The following is a 20,137-nucleotide window of genomic DNA, read 5'->3' on the forward strand; positions in this document are numbered from 1 at the left end:
AGAAGTACAGTGATGCCCTCAGGGGCCTAAAATCCCTCACTGAACACATCTTCCCAGATAGAGAGAAGGATCATATTGCGGCTCTTGGCAAAAACACTGTCAAGTTAACTTTGCAAATGAGTAAAACGTTATTCATTTTAATTCAGGTGGCTTGTTGGTTAAATGTGCAGCCAAGTTGAATGCTAGGCTATGCAGGACACCTTTAAAACCTTTTTCTTCTCATTATCAGAGAACTGGTGAGCAACAGAGACAGTTTCTAAAATGGGATTTTGAACATTTCCTGGTTTCATAGGACTTGACCTGTTTGTGCTTGTAGTAATAAGCCTCTAGAGGTTTTCTTGTTCTCTTTCTTGTTTTTTTTCCTCTGCAACAGAGTTGGCATAATAAATTATTTCTACCTATGATCCAGTTGCAAGTGTGTTATGAAAAGAACACAAGTAGAAAGCTGGGAGGTAGCCTTCAGAAGGAAGAAGAAATGGTTAAAAAAAATCTTACCTCCTTTGCGAGATTGTGCTTCCCTCTGCATTCTTGAAAAGCAGAAACTGTTAAAAAACCTAAAACAAACAAACAAACAAAGACCCCTAAGCTAAACACAACCCAAAAGTATGAGTGGAAGATTTAGTGGCCAACAGTTGCTCGTGTGGAGTTGAAGCGTTTGCTTGCCCAGGCAAGTGAGGTGCTGGGGATCTGCTAGTATTCGAGCAGTTGACTCCCTGCCACTAATATCATTATTTATAGTGTGGCACAGGCAAAGTGACTTACTCCAACAGACACCAAATAGGTGGGTAATATTTTTACACTCTGATGTTTCAGTGGAAAGTAACCAAAGAGGACTTGCATTAGTCATGGTGTAAGCAGTTTAAAAAAATAATCCTTCAAGTCTTTTCTCTATTTCATCGCTTATATAAGCAACACATTTCTGTGGATAGAGTTATAGTTTTTTCCTTCTAAAGATGTCACATAACTTTCAAAGACCCCAGTGTTCAGCTTAACAGCTGCTCTTGCTTTTTTTAAACAGGACTTTTTCATTCATAAGAAATATAAGGAAAGTGTGTCTGAATAGAGTCTGGTAAAGTAGTCCCCTGATCCCTTATTGGATAGGTAGGTGCCACCAGTATTTAGATTTACTTTGAAGCTTGTTTTATGCTTTGAAGAAGGGCTTTCTCCTTTGTAATCTTTTGACGTGTGCTTATTCATTGTTCCTCTGTTAAACATAGAAGTTTTAAAGTCCCAAAATATTACACACAGCACATGGACAGCAAAATACCTATTTGCTGTTGTGCTAAACATTTGCCTTTGGAGCTCTGCGCTCAGCTTTTCTCCTGGCAGCATTTTTCCATTTGCCTTTGACACCTGAGTGTGGCGGGGAGGGTAAATGCTGGGCATTAGGGGAATAAGCTGTTCACAGGTTCAAGCTTTGAGCACTTAGAAGAGAGAAATGGGAGGAAATGGCAAATAAGCCAAAAAGTTCTTAAAAGCTGAGCTTGGTGTGTCACTGCCTTAACCTGGCTTTAATTTGTGGCTCGGTTGTAGTCAGTAATAGTGACACATAGTGCTATTTTCATGAGTGGAATAGCAAAATACCTTAACTCATGACAATAGTATTTAGAAAAAACCCCTCCCATTGGTTATTGCTTCTATTTTCTGCCTTTCTGTATTATCCGCAAGAGGGGTACAAGTTTTAAACAGAGATATCTTAGATTTGAGTAAGACAGGTGGTGTTACATGTGTGTAACAACGTTTTTCACATCTTCATATTAGTATATGAGTTTCAGCAACCCGGATTTGTAACAGTGCTTTTGTCCTCTACCACTGCCTTTGTGAACAGATCTCCTGACTGTGTTCAGAGTGTTAGACATCCTCTAAGCTTTTCAAAAGAGGAATAAGCATCCCAGGAAGTGATGTTCCTCACTTCTGAAGTCATTGTATAATTTTCAGGTCCGTTCTTCTACTAATTGACAACTCATGTTGGAAATGGGAGTAGAGGTCTACTCTGTACTGACAGATGGGACTAGCTTTCTCTCCTATTCTGAATTGCACTTTTAACGCATTTGCCAAATACCTGTTCAGCCATGGCAATGTTGCTGCTTCTCTATAATGTGCCAAAATTTGCCTGGTCCACTTCTTTTTGTTTTGTATTATTATTATTTTTAAGACTGGGAATGGTATCATGCAAAGACACAATTCAGTGAAATGATTTTTGCATCTTATGGCAAGGGCTGTGTTTAAGGGCAAATGCTCAGCTGGTGTCTCGCTACAGTTCTGCCTTTTTCAGTGGATTTCTGATAACTTACCCCAGTGAAGGGCCTGCCCTTCCCTCCGCAACTATTGAATTACATTGACCAAGCGTTCTGCTTGGAAAAGTGCAGCAAATTATGATTAGTAACATCAGCTGAATAGCAGCTCTGAAAAAAGCTTCTGTTATATTTTTACATGACTTATTTACAGTGAAAGAGAAATGCATTTAATCAGATATTTTAGTATATCTGTTAAGGAAATTAGTAGGCTAGAACAGAGTGTAAACGTTGCTTACATTATTAAGCAAGAACTAAGTGTGCCAATAACCCATGACAAATGGAGCTAAAGTTGTGTATTAAATCAGGAAGACTGATGCAAGAAGCTGGAGAAAAGGACCAAGTGTTTAAAAAAAAAAATAAATTAAAAACCACCAACAAACCAACCAAACAAAAAAAATCCAAAACAAAAAAAATCCCACCAAAAAACAACTGTAACCTGATTTTGTGCCTGCCTTGGGCTTGAGGTGGCCTCTTCCTAAAGCTCAAAACCCTGGGCTTGCCAGGGAAAAAGAGTCCTTTGGGGTGCTGTGGCCCTTGTCACCTCCTTTTTGGCACTCTGTCTCTGCTTTCAGGCTGACAGAAGACACCCCACTTTCCTGGCTCTGTGTAAATGCTAGTGATGAGGGGGCAAAAAGTTTATTGTTTTGGGGCACTTGGGTGCTGGGTTTGTCATGATTAAGTAAATAATTTTTCTCTTCTTGGTCATCTTTTCAACTTTTTCAGCTTTTAGTTTTCTGATTCTGCAATTTTTTTTTTTTTTAAGAAGAAAACAATAAAAAAAAGAGTAGTATACCATGGTGTGGCTAACCTGGGCTGCCTATGATTGCACTGTCTGTGGCACTCTTGGGGAGAGGAAAATTATTAGTGGGAAACTCAGCAGACATCAGCTTTAGGAATTTCTTGGTGCAGGCTGTTTTCACTGCTCATGTGGGATGATGAAGATAATATCAAGAATAATTATGGATTTTATTCTTCCTTTCTCTATTATTTTAGTTGAGATTAATTTCTCTAGACAGGATTCTGTATGTTTTAGGGTTTGTTTAAAGCCAAATGAGTAGGACTTTTTGGTCCTTATTTTTGTATGAGAAAGTGAGGGGCTGAATGGCCTACAGATATTTGTCGTGACAGTGCATTTTCTCCCCTGCGTCGTCTGCTGCCTTGTATAAATCAGCCAGCAGTACTGCCGATTACACATTGTCGTTATCTGGGCTGCTTTTATATACACAACAATGGGTCTTAGAATAGAGGCAAGAAAACTCATCTCTACAACTCAATCCTCGAGCAACAGATAAAAATCTATGTGACTGTTGCCGTGGATAGATGTGTATTGTTTAAATTTTTTTATAGTAAGTTGTAAGGTACAGAACTTAACTTTTACTGGCTTACAACTTGAGAGCAATTTCCAGAGTTCAGTTTCTAAGCCTCTGGGAGGGCTTTTGCAATAGCTTTTTTTTTTTTTTTTTTAGGGGGGGGTTAGGTATTTCAGCTATGACAGGACTGAATTTCATGCTCCTCTAGTATCAGACACTATTACTTAAAATAGTTCCACCCTGCTGTGGGACGAGCAGGTTTCCAGTATGCTGCAGTGGACGGCAGCTCACTGGGAGAAGGGCAGTGCAGGGGCACGCCTGAGCTGCGCAGGAAAAATCTGCTCAAACAGCCTCCTGCAGATGAAAGTTAGGGATTTCTCATGAGAAATATCAGTTGTTTAACCTTTAATAGCACCTCTGGTCGGTAGGGTCTTTGTCGGAGACAGCCCCATGCTTTCTGCTAACCTTTCCTGACTAGGTATTTCTAGCCAAAGCAGCCCCGATAAGAACTTGAGCTATTCCTTTCAGCATTTTCCTTAAATAGTCCACAGTGGTTCAAACGTATGTGCTGATGTAACTCGGTACAGCAGGATGTCCTATGGAGCAGGTTTTCAGGTAGAGATAATTGTCACCAGTACCTCAACAGAGCTGGACTTGACTTTGGAGACAAGGCTCATACATCAAAAGAATACTGCTCTGGCTTTCAATGCATCTTAAAATTTTACTGCTTTTTTTTTTTTCCCTACCAAAATATTCTGAGTATCGTCATATGAATGTAAAAAATCCTTCTTAAGAAGGATTATCAGTCCTAAATATAAAAAGCTCAGTTCTTGTGAACGTTGGATAAAGGCAGATGTTTTGCATTTGGCAAATGTTATCCAGGTCCAGAGCAGTGTGTGGCATGCAGTTCGACAGGATCAACGTGCCTCTAGTGATTTCAAAATGGCCACTAGCCCGGTGCTGCACACAAAGCACCATCCCTCCCTTGGAGGATGTATCCTCCTCTTTAGTGGGTATCAAACTCTTTTCTCCTAAGGCAGGCACAGCCCTGTCCTATTGTCAAATGAAGACTGAAAAGGATGATGAGCACTGCCCCAAAGTTAATGCATTCAAGGCTTATTTCAGGAGAACAGGCTGGGGCTGGAGTTGCACCTGGGGCTGTGGCTGGGCACGGCCAGGATTGTGTGGGGAGCTCCTGGCAGTGGCAGCCAGTGACGGGGAGTGCCTTGCAGTGCCAACATATACCAAAGGAGTGCACACGGAAAGATATGACCATTAAAAGAGAAAGGAATGTAGCCATGAACCTACTGTGTGAATAAAACATTTTAGAAAGATCGTATATGTTTGAATTATATATACTCTCTTAGTTGGATGAAAATTTATTTAAAAAGTATGTAGATCTCAATAGATTGAGAGTCCAACTGCAAATATATTGAATACCCTCAATCCTGTAGGCAGCTACATCTAACTTTTTTGTATTTTAATGACTTAAGTTACAGGTCTGAATATGCTATAAATTTTATCTGCAGAAAGGCATAGAAGTGTTTAATTTGTTCTTAACTATAATTTATCTGGTTTTCAATCTAATATATATGACTTTTTGCTACTGTAGTCTGTATCAAAGGTCAGGGCACCATTCCTTTAGGTGCTAAAGAGGTTGCTAAGAGGAATATTACTGTAGGGATCTTACAGTGTGAAACTGGTTGTTGCAAATGAAAGACAACCCACCCTCCCCTCTTCTCCACCCAAAGCGACTTACTATGGATGAGGTAACTAATTGCCTGGAGTAGACTAATTGCCTGCTTAACCTGTGCAGGTGCTGATGTCTTAACTGCTGTGAAATGGAGGGGAAAAATAATTTATTTAATTTTAAATATGCCTTTGGAGTTGGCTTCAAGTCCGTGCTCTGTGATGGATTTGCTGTGTAGTATCAGGCGTTTCACATAGGCTTTCCATATTGCACTTCCGTATCATGCTTACCTGTTTTTTTTAAATGAGTCTGCCTCTTGTCTTTGAGAGTCTTGCACAAGTTTTTAGCTTGGTACAAGGGCTGTGAGTACTATGGTAATGGGTGGTAAAGGAATTGGTTTTGGAGTATTTATTCAAACTCAAGTAGAATTAAAATAAGCCTTCCAGTGAGAGAGTTGGTCTCTTAAGCACAGCGTGCCTGGCGTTGAGAAGACCAGCCATGGCAGTACTTCTCTCTTAATACTTCACACAGACTTTTTGATATATAGCTTTTCCTGTATTGATCTTTGAGGATGAAAAACAAAGCTTTGTTGTGAAGGTGACTGCACAACCATGTAGAGCACTGGTTTCAGCATTCTGCTGGCTGGCTCAATGAAGCGGGTACATCTAGAGAATCTTCAAGTAATGTTTGCTGCTGTGGTTGGTGACATTATCAAATTTCTCAGTGCAAATACCTTTGAGAGGAGCAAGCCTTCAGTTTTTGTTCTTAGGATCATTTAATGAGTCATTATTTACTTTTGTCACATAGCAATGTGGGACTCGATTTCTGGGAAAAAAACCAACAACTCTGCCAAGGTGATTGCTGAACAGAAGCAACATATTTCCCATAACAAATCAGCTCATCACATGCAAAGTTTCCAGATAAAAATTTCATTGCGATTTCATATTTTTCACTAGCTGTTCCTGAGGGACAGCAGCTCCTTTCAGATAAATTCCGCTCAGTAATAAGCTTGAAAGCTTGTTTCTGCTTGGAAAAGGGAAATCCATTAACAGCACAGGAGAAATACCATAAAAAGTTTAGGATGTAAAGCTGGGAATGATTCAGTTTGGGTTATGACAGAAGGAATTTTAGGATGGTCGGATGCAGTCTGTAAGGACTCTGAGCATCACTGCCCTCCTGCTGCAGGGCGGGATAGGGGGAGCTCCCAGATTGCAATATCCTGCATTTTAGTTTCACTACAACCCTTTAAGCCAAGTAGTTTCAAGGGTCTGAGATTGGCAACTGGTAGGGGAAGAAACTTGCTTTTCTTTGCTTTAAGCATCACTGGTCTGTTTTTGCTGCAAGTGTTGGTTCTGTTTTGGGTGTTTTGGGATTTTGTTTTTATTTAAGCTGAATAACAAAGCAAATAAGCTAAGCAAGTTTATGGGGTGCTCTCCAACTTAATAAAAGTGGGGTAGACTATATGGTGCCCAGCCAAGCCCTGGAGTGATGAGGGACAAATGCTCATGTTGTCTTAGTCACACTGTGCACCACACAAAAAGGAAACCCAGACATCTCCTGGACAAGAGTATTTTCTAACCTTCATTCAGACAGAGAAATTGTTTAGAAGGTGTCCTTGCAAGCCTGCAGTGCCAGAGCTGTGGGAGAAAGAGACAGAGGAGGAAATTCTATGTTTTCTCCAGACTAGCTTGGGCAGTTTACTACAGTGGTTTAGGAACTGATTTTGACATGTTGATAGTATGTGAGATTTGCCTCCAGTACATTTCTCTGCTGTGTACTTGGTAGGAACTACACATGTACAAACCAGCTCTTCTAACTTCTGCATGACTGCAGTGCCCAGTCCCCATCTGTTATAAATAGAGGTAACTGCAGTGAAGCTACAGTGATATATGCCAGTCAGGGACTTGGCCCAAGATGCCAGGCTAAAACATTGATAGGAGGAAGACTTTTATTTTCAAAAGCTCTTAAGTTCAGCAGCTCTGTATCCGTGTTAGGGCTGCCTCTTTCTCTTTTCCCCCTCCCTCCTCTCCTGCTGCACTTATGCATTTTGTTTGTCAGCTTTGGAAGTACATCAAATTAAATCAAAGCAGAGGTATTTGTTTGCTTGCTTTTTGTCCCTGACTTTGTTTTCCTCTTGAATGTCAACGCCAGTGGAAATAGAAGAAGATTTGGCTCAGCTCCTGAGGTGTGAACTGACAGTAGCCTTTTCCTAGGATGTCTTTCTTTTAATCAAAATATGTAACAGATACCTTGCAGAACAAGACAACAAGAAACTTATGGCAGATTTCTTTAAAGTAGATAGAGGCAAGCAGTCAGCAATCTTGTATGTGGGTCTCCTCAGTTCTCTGAATGATTGGTTGTAAGTTGTGGGTCACCCATGGCATCAGCTCTATTACTGGTGATTTCTGGGGCTGTACAAAGCCTTACATTAAAAATAAGGTATAAGAATCTCTTTTCACAGAGTGAGACTGCTAAAATTTGTAAATGGAAGAGGGAAGAAGGCACTTCGATTCTTGATGTGCTTAAAGGGATGCTTCTCAACCAAAGACTTGACTACAGTTCACAAGTGTGACCGTGAAATCTTGACTGTTTGCCCAAATCCCATTATCATTCAGGAAGTTCGTGATGAGTAGATTTAAGCTCCAATCATGCAAAGCATAGGAAAGTATGTGAGAATACCCACCTTTTATGGCATGGCATTTGTTGGCAGTATCGGCTCGGCTGTAGCAGACAAGATTAAAGGATTAGGAAGTAAACCAGATACCAAACTGCTGCTGCTAAAGTTGTAATTTGCCAGTATATTGATTACAGAGGATTTTTTTAAGCCGTCAGAACAGCATCCTGTATCCTTATTTCTATGTTAGCTTGTAACTGTATATCTTTAATAAAATGGAGACCTTATTTAATAAGAAATGTGAGGTTTTCTATTGCTGAGATGCAGTCAATTAGTTTGGTTCGTTTCTGTATCTATCTATGTGAATTTGGTTCTTTTTCTTTTTTCCTATTAAGTTTGCTGTGAGAGAGAACAGATTTTTAACAGTGTTAATATGAGGAGGGAAACCTGTGGTGAAGTCTGTTCTTATTCTGCAGAAAGAGCAAACTTCAGTCTCTTTTGGAGGGTACTAGCCATACCCAACACTGCCTGCCTGCGATCTGATTTCTTTTCTGGAAGACATTACCAGAACAGAGCCCTAAGGCTTGTTCTCCAAATCCCTGCTTAATTTATTTTTTCCCCAAGTGAGAATATATTATAATGCCTCTACTTAAACAACAGAGGAATTCAGCTTTTTAAAAATTAGCAATATGAATGTAAGTAATTGAATGTTAGGCTCCCGACTTTCCTTTCTCTGTAAGTTTGCGCTTGGTAGGATGATATTCCACAAGGTCCTCAATCTGGGTTTTGTTTGTTAATAGCACCAAGGGAACAACCTGGTAGGAAACGCTCCTGGTGGACTGAGGTAGCATGAAGGTAGACTGGAGTGGGACCCACGCAAAACAGAAATCCGGGAAAACTGCTCCATCAAGTGTTGAAAGGTAAAACTGGCACTGCAGTACACTAAAAACACACGTCTTCCTTGGGCCAGAAGCAAGGCGCTCTACAGGCATCTCATACAGGTGAAACACGCAAAATCCTTACCAATCTTCATAGGGGACGGTTTTAGCTCTGAGCTGTATAAAATTTTCATTTGATGTTTACTCCCTTAAAAATCTAACGTAGTGGACAGTTAAAGGCCGATCTCTTCTGAACGGTTTGAATAAAAGGAAATGTTTTGCATGTATGCAAATTGCATTCAACTGCATACTTTAAAAGCAAAGACCTACTTGCTTTCCTTTGAAATTGCATGATAGAAGTTGCAAGATTTGTAGGGAGAGAAAAGTAAGCAGTCATTTAATTTTGAATTTTAAGAGTGTATTTAATTATTCTGTTAAATGTTGACAGATATAAAGGCTTGTGTAGATGTGCAAGTGTCACTGAAATAATTTGTAGGCTTACATATGGCAGGATGTCTTGCCTCCTTCCTCCATGGAAATTGGAACCCTCCTGATCTGAACCTGTATTTTAATTATGCATTTATTCATTTAGGATATCTGCGTTGCTGACTGCTGAGAAAAAAGTTTAGCATCTACATGTAGACCTTGATTTTTTTTTTTAATTATTTTGTTTTTCAAAAATAGCCCACTCTTGCATAACTACTTGAATCAACTAAAATAGGTATTTCCTAAAGTTCTTGGCGTCTAGGGCTTTCTGTTGAGAAACTATACTGAAAAGTTTCTGAAAAGTCTTTTAAGAGAACAAAAAAATTATAAAAATCTTAGTTGGAAAAGCCAACTAGGAAATGCACAGAATAACTTAGTATGACCTGATTCTCATGAAAGTATAGTGCTATGAATAATTGCATTTTTGAAAAAAAGAGGTAAGAGCTCTTATATGTCAGGTCTTCAAAATCTCATCAGTGTTTAGATTTAAAAGCCACTGATGACAGAGATTTTTAGTTGGGTGGCAGAAAATATGTAAATAGTTTCTTCTGGTATTTGTTCTTAAAGCCACTGAGATTTTGCTTCCTTCTGCCTGCATCCCAGGGGCTGTCCCAGGACTTGTTTTGTCATGTCCTGATCGGTACCTTCAGGAACCCCAAAACTTCATTCTGCTGTATCGTCTCTGTCCCCAAATGCTGAACAAGGTTGGAGAAGGGTATAAAAGACAAAATTTTCTTCTAAGCCTCAGAAACAAGTGCCTAATATTAACGTTGCTGATCTGCCAGGCAGAGGCTGGAGCTGAGCAGCCCTCTGGCCATATCCAGTAGCTGCTCCTCACCATTGCTTGTCTGCTGGGGTAACGACAGAGCTGGGGGAAATGTGCATCTGGGAAAAAAAGTCCTTAACTCTGAACTTATTTTGGGTTATCTAATTAAAAAATTGTGAATTCCTAAGCTTTTTAACTGACTTAGGGAATATATCACGGCATTCATCTTGCCTAACACTACAAACCATATCTAAGCTAGCTTGTAGTCAGTGGAGAGAAAAAGACACTTTTGGGGAGCACTTCAGATGTCATGCGTTAGTCACCAGCCTTAGATGTTTCTGGGGGCCTGATCTGCACTAAATAAAAAGTGGGTGCAGATGCCTCTGGCCACCCCATGCAGGTTGCTAAGAGCGAGTAGGAACAGCTCAGGGTGTGCTCCCCTCGTCATGCCTGCACCCTGTTTGTAAATGATTATAAATAATATATTCAATAAATAATAGAATTTAATGAAAATATTTCCAAATACCACCTTTTTCATAAATGTGAGTTAAAAACACTTGTAGGAGAGCAGTGCAATCTGAGCAGCACTGCATATTTCTGTCCGTTTTACCAGCACCTCAAGTCTTGCCTGCATTTCGAGTTGGTGAGAGAATGATTAGTATATAGTGAAATAAATAAAAACCAACCTTACCTTGTTTCAGCAAAAGGCGTGGAGGGTGAGTTGCCACCTTAGGACCCATTGCCTTCAGTGGGATGCAAAAAATCAGGCACTGGGATGGCTTCAGGTGCCTCCCTGAATTGCACGGAGAATGTGGGGGTTTTGGTTTGTTTTTCTGTTGGGTTATTTTCAGTGAATTGGACAACATGGCTGAAAACTGGCCTGAAAGGGAGAATGGTAATGGCTGGGGGACCTGCCAGCAGAGAGTAAAGAAAAGGAGGGTGAGTCAGTGCAGAGTGATACTGTTTTTGGTCTAAAATCCCCAAACCCCCCTCCACTACTGTGCAGAGCAACAGGTGTAACCACAGGCTTTCCCTGCTCCCTCCCCCAGCCCAAGCTAATTTAGGTTTCTAAGCCTATGGAATGAGTACAACATGATGGAGCCAAAATTTATGAAAAAAAAATCCATGCTAATATGGGCTGTAAAATAAATGCAAACGAAAGCTAACGTAAAACAGCTTTTATTCACATGAAAAAATAAACCTGTTAGCTCTGATAATCAATTAAAATATTATAGAATCAAGGAATCACAGATGTAGAAGCTTATCCTCCTTAAAGTCATTATAAATCACATCCTTTCCTAAATCTCTCTATTCCCTCTTATTGCTTACATTATAATCCCTGCCCGGGTATCATTTTCATTGCTAAACATACTGTTTGCCAGTCAGTTTATTAAGATTTGTCTTGATAGTGCCAAAACAAATGCTCTTTTTCAAAGATAAAAGGAAGGCTAATATTAAAATAATAATTTCACTTCTTTGCTAGCAGAGCATAATTATTGAAGAAATTGGCATGTGAAATCTCTGAGGTGATAGGGAATTAGTATGTCAATAGGAGCCTGCTTTGAAGTTGACCCATACTGTTCTTGGTGGTGTTGGGGATACCCAGTTTCTTGTGATATAATGTGGGGAAAGGGAACTTTTTTTGGGGAGGAAACAACAAACAATAAAATTGTTCTTCTTTACTGTTTTTAATTAATTAAAAGCTTTTGTAAAAATAGATGGGACATACAGGAGATGCAAAAAGTAAAAGCAGACAGAAGAATTATAGACTTGAGACTGATAAGAATAGCAAAGGGGCTTTAAGGGGCCTGGGACAATTAAAGAAAATGTGAAACCATTGGTTTTTCAGGGGTTCCTTGGTGACATCAGGCTTACTGCAATAATGTCAATGAAGCGCTCCCTGTGAGTGCAGTAGGGTTGAAGAGCGTTATTGGATATAGTGAGGAGCACTGTAAGTTACTGCTACAAAAGCAAACACTTGCATTAAGCCCGAAACTGTTATCGGCCAACTCGAAGCCTGGAGGAGGCATGAGCATAACAGCTTAACAACCCTACTGATTTATATGTAAAAGCTATTATGAACGAGAAGCAGAGCTACTAAAACATGTCCTAAAACTAAGCTTGAGAACAGACAAGATGTAAATGAAACGTGTTTATTTTTTCTGTGCTTTAGTTGGTGGCAGGCAAACCCAGGGCCAAGGAAAGCTGCCAAGGTCACGGCTGTGCGAGTGCTCAGTACTGTGAGCACTGAGAGACGGAAGCTGCTACTAAGTTGGAAGCTTTTAGACCTTCACCAATCGACACCACTTCAGTTTGAAATCCTCAAGTTACATGAAGACTTGATGAAATAAAATCTAACATGTCGTACAAATATCTACTATATATACTGTATATATAAGATTATATACAAAATCTTATTGTAACAAGAGTGAGCCAAGCAACGTCCCATTTTTGCATGGGTAAGACTATTTCAAATAAGAAATAGAAATGGCTCCAGTTCATCGCAAATAGCTGATGGATCACTATGGTTGGACATGGACGGACATTGGAAAAAATGGCAGTCTGGTCTCTAGTAGCCCAAAAGACTGGGAATAATGGCATTTGAGATAGAAATAGGTCAAGATGAGGTGGCATGGGGGAAATGTGTTTTAAAAAGAAAAAAAAAATATTAAAATCGTGTCAGTTAAGAGCAGTCAAGTGTCCTCCTATGGAGTTGCATTTCACTTTGCGTTAAATGTGAAACTGTGTGTTCTTTGATGTTGACAACTTCCTTTAAAGATCAAGCCAGCAAGAAACAATTGATGGTTCATGATTTTGGTCCTGGATTTATAAAGGTGGCCTCAGTGGTGTTAAGTCAATTTATACCATTTGGTAGTCTGGACAATGATATGAGTCCCCCATATCTCCAGTTACAGTAGCTCAGAGAAAGGCAAATATTAAGAGTAGAGTGAAGAGTTAATTATAGTTGCTTAGTTATTATGGTTAATTATGGAGCTTAGTGTCTGCATTAATGTAACCATACTGATTTTGGTGTCATTCTTTCACATTTGTCTCTTACGAATAGTCTGTCTGTTGGGCTTTATCAGTGGGGAACTACCTATTTAACTGAGGGACAGAATATTTAGAAACACTTTTTTTTTTTTTCCCTCCTACGACTGAAAATGAAATGTAAGAGTTATCATCAAATTTGAACACTTGGTTTGTATTATGGAATTTGGAGAAGAGTGCATGATCCCTGGGGTGCTCGTCCCAGTGTCCCAAGGCTTTTTTCTGCTTTGGAAATGTCACCCAGAGGAGGCAGGATGTCTGTAAACTTGGCGTAGAGGGCTGAAGCTCCTTGTCTTTTTGAGTCCTCATCACATTAGTTACATCAAAGTCTAATTTTTAAAGAAATGTGACTATTGGGCAGATTTGTTTTCTGATTAATCGTAGATAATTGGTGCAGAATTATACTTTTCTGACTGCTGCTGAGTTGAGCCTAGACCAGAGTTCCCTTAAGATATCAGTTGGTTGTTTCTGGCTGTCCTCTTAATAAAACTCCAGTTTTATTAAATTCCTGGTCTCTGAATGTAACCAATTCCTGTGTCAAAGTTGATGAGACTCCAGCCTCTCTTCACTATAGCCCTGCCTCGAGGCAGTAAGGAACTATAAATGTTCAGCTACTTCAGGACTAAGATGAATCAGCTCAAAAGATTCATATAAAAAGACATCTTAAATTAGTCCATTTTTAGTCACAGTTCTTCCTGCCTGCCTGTGTGAAGACCCGAGCATCTTGGTGTCCCATTCATTTAACGGAGCCATTGGACATCGGTGATACTGAAATCTGTTTTCAAGCTGCTTCAATGTGAGTAACTTTAAGTCCACAGTGCAATAAATCTTTCCTTGAACGTATGTAGACCACTATAAAGAAGTACATGAGCTACCGGTTCTTTTCTCAGACCCACTAACAATGTACTTGCTTGGTTGGATTTCTAGAGCAATTAGAAATTAAATTTCTAACGTTCTCTTGATCAGAGAACAGAGAAGATGACGTGTGTTAAAATTGATCTAAAGTTTGAGTTACATTTTTAAATGTATTTTGATTTGGATGAAGTGATACTCTCGTGTGTGTGTGTGTATCTGTATGTTAAGCTTTCTGCTTTTAAATTCATAGCTTTGCTGTAGAGGTAAGGAGGAAGGTTGTTGATAACTCAGTTTGAGATGCTTATGGCAGAGGGGAGTTGGCCTGGTGATGGGCACCACGCGCTCCACATTGAAAATGCCGCTCTGACCCTTTCCTGCCGTGCACCCACTGCACAGAAAGATATTTTGACATTTTTAATGTGATATGAAAGCATATGGATATGCTCTTGTGAAATACAACCAACTGACATGTTTTATGTCACTCTGCTTTGAGACAGCTGGAGCTGAGGTTGGGCTGTAATTATAAACACCATTAATCCTTTTTTTTTCCCCGTCTGTGTGGAGCACAGCCATCCCTCCTCCTGTGCCTTTAGACCCGTAAGGGTGGCTCTCTACCTGCCCCACCTGCACACCATAGGGGCATTGAAAGGTGCCAGGTAAGCTGAGACACTGGCAGCAAGACTTCTGTGTGTATAAGGTTGTGTTAACATTTCTTGGCTGTGCAAATATTAACTGAAAATGTTAATTACTGCTTATACCATAAGATTTTTATGAAAAGGTCACAAGAGGTCATTCAGCTTGTTATTTAAAAGTGGGGAAAAAAAAAGTAAGACCTCATTGCTGTCCATAAAGAGGTGCTTTGGATCAAACACAAATTGTTTCATGAAGCTCTGAGAAAAGACTGTGGGCTTTACAAGGCAGGTGGTCAGGTTGGTGCTGTCTAGTCCTAACAGGAGATTAACCTCTAGTAATTAAACTCTGTTGACTGAAGATTCATTTCAGTGTCTAGTAAGAGTGGTATGGTGGAGGTTTTTTGCCTTTTAAAATGTGGTGTAACATGAGCTGATGTGCTCCTGGTAACAGGAGCATCTCCGGGGCAGTGAGGAGAAGGCAAGCCCTTGGGACCCTGGTTGCAGAGGCTGGGATGTCCCTGAACATCAGGGCACAGCCAGGGGGATGGGGACCACACCATGGGCAGGGCTGTGGGGAGAGAGATGACCAGTGGGGTGGTGAGGTCCAAGGTGGATGCATGCAGTGGAGCAGTTTCCCAGGCTTCCATCACATAATATCAGTAGTGAAGGCTGTTGCCTTACTTTGGGCACCATCCCCTACACCAGCATTGGATAACGTCTGCAGTGACATAGCTGGTGACCAGCGGGAGAGTGCTGCAACCCTCCTGGCTGGCTTTTGAGCTGCTGGGAAAACTGATGGCTAGAGGAGGGTGTTCAACACGCGTGCACTGTATCCAGATGAGCCCCTCAACCCAACAGCTACTTAAAGCACTCCCCGAACTCCCCCGAAGGAAGGGGAGGGATCCCCAAGGGCAGCGCCGAAAAGCTTTTTGCAGTCATTAGTGCTGTCCCCCCGTGCTGCAAGCTCCCTGCAACGAGCATGTCGACATCTCTGCGACCTGCTCAGATTTCAAAGGCGGTCCTTCCAACCAGCTGCATCTGAAGAAATGGAGCAATTTTTTTAATTTTTTTTTTTTTTTGGAGATACCATGCCAAGGCTTTTGAAATGAAAGCTGGGGCAGGCCTAGTGGAGATTAATGTAGGAAAAATGCTGCTGGCTTGATAAGCCACAGATGTCTGCGAGATTTGCTGAGGCTGTTGACAGGTCGTGATGGTTTGCAGCTTGCGAGGTCCCCCTGCCCCGGGACCAATGCGCCGGATACGTGGCTGGCAGTGTGGGACGGGGTTCAGCTCAGTGTGGTTGTTGGGTCAAGGGTTTGAGGAGACCTGGAAGAAAAACCGAGAGCTTTAGATCTGGTCTGCACCCAGGCTGTGGTTGCAGGGGTTGCTTATGTGCTGCACCCATTTATGCAAAAGGAATGACATTTTTTAAAAAATAATGTCACTACTGGCAGCTGGTTTTATAACACTAATGGGAAGACATAAGCTGGTGAAATTCTGTGAAAGCATAAAATGGTGGTGGAAACTCAGCTTATTGTACTGATCTTGGAGGACTGAAAAGGTGACTTATGTTGATGAAATCATTCCTAGCAGGTAGATAGCAGCTGTGCTTCTCTTAACTCTGCATACATAATCAAAACTATGCAACTTTTTTAGGTAAGACCTTCATTGAGTCCTGTTCGGGAATACCAGTAATACTAACAACTTGACAGCGCCTCATTTGCTGGTTTTAAGTTTAAGAGCATCCTCTTGTCAAACACAGTCACAGGGGCTGTGCAGAGTGTGACAGGAGGTTCCCCTGCAGCCTGTTAGGAAAACGGGGTGGTCTGGGTGCGATGGGAGTTTTGTTCAAAGTCGTAATGATTTCTTCTCATTCCTCCTCACTTCCTTTTCCTACCAGTCAGCCTGCTTCTTAAATGGTGGTAGATTGACAGAAGGGACACTAAAACTCTAAAATCTCAGTCCTGAATAATAATAATCACTTCACAGTCTGTAATTTTATATGTGAAGTTAGGACTTCCCATCTGTATAACTTATGCCTGTACATATATATAAAGAATTATAAATGGAAATTATATATAAAAATATATATTGTTTAATTCTAATTTCATGTGCCACTTTATCACCTTGTCACTTAGGACTTTAGGTATTGGTTGGTTTTTTTGAAGAAAATATTTTTAAAATTTCTTCTGTCAGCTCCCATTTGTGTTGGTTGTTACAGATGATTGCCTATATAAAAATATGCTGAAATTCATAATTTCTTGAAATTTTCCACACGTATAGACTACATTCTTTGTGAGATGCTGCCAGTTAGACTATTTCTGAATCAAGCTCTGTTGTCTTCATGATATCAAGGCCAAGTTCTTCACTGACTTGTGGAGATAACGTACACATCAAGTTATCCCTTGCACGCTGTCACTGACCTTTCACGCAAAAACCCCCTGGGAGTCTCATCCTCTGCTTGGATTAAGATTCTTCTGAAGCTGCATTCTTGCATGCCCTGATATTGTACGTTCAGAGTTATTTTAGAGAAATTAATTTAATTAAATTTGCTGTTAGTTTTAATGTTGAAGTGATGCTTTCTTCATCACTTCAAAATACCTGTGCATGTACTGGTGTTTATGTGCAACTTCTTGGTAACAAATGAGTAAAAAGTGTTATAGATGATGCTTGTCTGATTCTTTTTGCTTGTAAGCACCCAAGAGACTGGTACAGCAATAGTACGGTAAATACCTGATGCCATCTAGTACCATCATAGTATTAGCAAAGGTATTAGTATTATAGTATTACAAATGCTGTTATCTGCATTTGTAAAGGGGTAAGTGAGGCAGCGCTCAAGTGAGCCCCGGAGGAGGGTGGGGTTTTTTTGTCAGCTCTCCTGTCTATGGCTTGTCGGTGCAAAGAAATCTTCTTGTTGGGTTTGCGGCTCCCATGGGGCTCTCAGTAAAGCTCCCACGTGTTATTTTCTAAAATCCTGTATCCTTGGGTGGCATTTAGACCTTCAGTATTCAGGACGTTGTTTTTCCTTACCCAGAGGCATAACTGATGAGTTCATCAGCTGTAGATTGGTGTGAGCCTCTGTGGGGAAATCCAACACTGTAATGTAAATTCAACTCCAGGAGTTTTGTGATGGGCAGCAGGGTAAAAATGCTCCCCCGTTTGGGGTGGGAACGTGCCTCCCTATCTCCAGACAAGGCTTATTTTAGGTAGCTCGTCTGCTGTGCCAAGGCAGCCTGCAATGAGGATGACTTTGGCATTGTCTATAGCTTTGTTATGCGAGTCTGTAGGGTAAGACATAAGTGCGGTTTAATGAGGCTCCAAGAAAGAGAGTTTTGATTAACTTATGCGCTTGCTGAGTTTTTGACAGACTGCTGTGCTATAGCTGAACTGAACTATGACTTCTAAGTAGTTCTTAGTGCCTTTAATCTTATTTTCATGCTCTTAATGATTACATTATTTAAATACATTAATTGTTGAGTGCAATGGATCTGTAATCTGAAAATATCTTAAAGAAGTGGGTATCTGAATAAAATTGCTTGTAAAGTTTTCTTTGTGGAAATAAAAATACAAAACTTGCCACATAAAATGTCAGAAATAGCAGTGCTACATAAAACCCCTGCAGGACTGGTTTTTTTAAAGAGTAAGGGAAAAGTGTAATTTATGCCTATATAATTAGTGGTGTTTTACCACTGAAATGTACACCACTTGGAGGAATGGTCACTGGAGCCTTTCACACCTGCACGGGGTATGAAATTCCAAACAATTAATATTTCCTCCTGAAAAGAAATCTATTGTGCCTTAGCAAAAAACATATTGCAGGAGTGAAAAAAAACTATGGTAGAGCAGAATGTGTGATAAATGGAAGATGTACTGTCAAAGACTTTCTGACACGTCTTTTCATTCCAAAAATTAAATATGGAATAACTTTGTAAGCAAGTGTCTCTTGGAAGGCTGAATTTATTGTAGTATTCCTTGTGAAAGGCCTTTGCTTGTCAAAAATGGTAACAAGGAATTACGTGTTTTTGCTTGTTTTTTAAAAACAAAAAAAAGGTACAGTGCCATTTGGTCTTTTGGTTGAGAACTGAAAACAAGTAATATGGGGTTAAAAGTAATCTTAAAAATGAACAACTTCTCTGTATTCCTACTTATCTTCTAGCTGAAATAAATGGCAGAAGAGGGGATACCTTGCAAGTTTTTATATTAAATATTAGTTCACTTTCTCTTGTCCTTGCTGTGTAGGTCTTCACTTTCTATTTCTCCAAAGGCGGGGGAAGGGAGGAGGGAAGGCCGCAGTGTAGCAGTCACTTCATTTTTACACTTGCATATTCCATGAATGTCACTAGATTTTAGTTCTTACACTTAAAAAATTTTATACTTACCTTGAGAAAGTGAATACCTGAAAAGAAGGATCTTTTAGTTGACAGCTCCAAATGTCAGTCCTGAGTGTTTGTGGAAGCATATTAAAATTATTTCTTTAGGAGTGAAAAGGAGATAGGTTGTTTGACAAAGAAAATAAAATAGGCATTTGACTTCCAATAGTCTGTGTTTTCATAGTCATATTTGTAGAGAAAGGGTGAAAAAGCATCCAAGAAAACAAAAGCTGAAATCCTTTGCATCCCTGGTGCAAAGCAGGAAGAGCCACCTATGCTCCGCAGGCACTCAGTGCCATCCCTCTCCTGGTTCCCTATTTTTGGAAGCCTCTGTAGAAGGTCAATGGGAAACATAATCCCCGGCTCCTCAGGCAAAAGCAGTATGGATTATCATTCACAAGAAACTGAAGACGGATTGCTAGTAGAGAGAAAATAGTTACTCCTGTTAGTATTTCCTAGATGAACGCAGCAGCTTAAATTTCAGTTGTTCAAAATTAGTTGATGAATTAAAAAGAAAAGCTTAGCTCCCCCCCAGCCCCCCCTTGGGTAAACAATTCATTTGCTTATATCTAATGTTTGAAATCTAATGACTGTTGCTGAGCAAATATTTCAGGAAACTATCTAGACAAGTCTTTTAGTATATATTTTAAGAGAAGAGCTATTTGTGAATTTGGTAAAAACGAATCATATATACATTCAAAATCATATACTTTGTTCTGTTTTCATGTGCAATTGCTACACTTATATTGGGAAGCAATAAATACCTATATTGATACTTTATGTGCTTTATTAGGAATAGCCGTTGAAAGAAAAGCATAAGGCGGATCACAAAAGAGTTGTTTGGAAATTCCTCATTTCCACAATGGTTATCTCCTGTTGAGGATTCTTGGCTCTTGTCTCTCTGGTCACATGAGGATGCTCTGGACAGGAAGTTGCTTCCCATTTGTCAGCTGTGCTGGATTTTGTCTCTAAAAAAAATAAAAAGAATGAGGGATTGGGATACAGGGGAATGTCAGGGTAAGATACATAGAGGATTTGAATAAGGGGTTTTGTTGCCGGTATGCCTGAGCCCATCCTACTCTTTAGCTCCAACTCCCCAGCAAGCATGTCTTCACGAGCGCAACAGCGCTGGGTTTTGCCTGTCATGGATGAGGGTCTGGTCCCCAGCGCATCCCTGGTCGGGAGCTGTGG

General features: G+C 40.2%; 2 long non-coding RNA genes across 16 annotated transcripts in view; one reads left to right on the plus strand and one right to left on the minus strand.

Moving 5' to 3' along the window:
- Nucleotides 1–20,137, plus strand: part of LOC128908841 (uncharacterized) — a 54,120-nt gene that overhangs the window by 21,886 nt on the left and 12,097 nt on the right. The gene's annotated exons all lie outside the window — the stretch shown is intronic.
- LOC128908839 (uncharacterized) overlaps nt 15,667–20,137 on the minus strand; it is a 69,346-nt gene continuing 64,875 nt past the window's right edge. For 5 of the 13 annotated variants that reach the window (XR_008466122.1, XR_008466121.1, XR_008466120.1 and 2 more), the window contains 2 exons: nt 19,711–19,914; nt 18,666–19,364 (listed from right to left, as the gene is read on the minus strand). This is a non-coding gene — a long non-coding RNA (uncharacterized LOC128908839). Of the gene's footprint in view, nt 15,903–18,663; nt 19,365–19,710; nt 19,915–20,137 lie in introns of those variants that run through there. The other 8 variants (XR_008466137.1, XR_008466133.1, XR_008466131.1 and 5 more) reach the window with 4 other exon arrangements.

Source organism: Rissa tridactyla, chromosome 4, assembly GCF_028500815.1.
Source record: "Rissa tridactyla isolate bRisTri1 chromosome 4, bRisTri1.patW.cur.20221130, whole genome shotgun sequence".
Taxonomy (NCBI): Eukaryota; Metazoa; Chordata; class Aves; order Charadriiformes; family Laridae; genus Rissa; species Rissa tridactyla.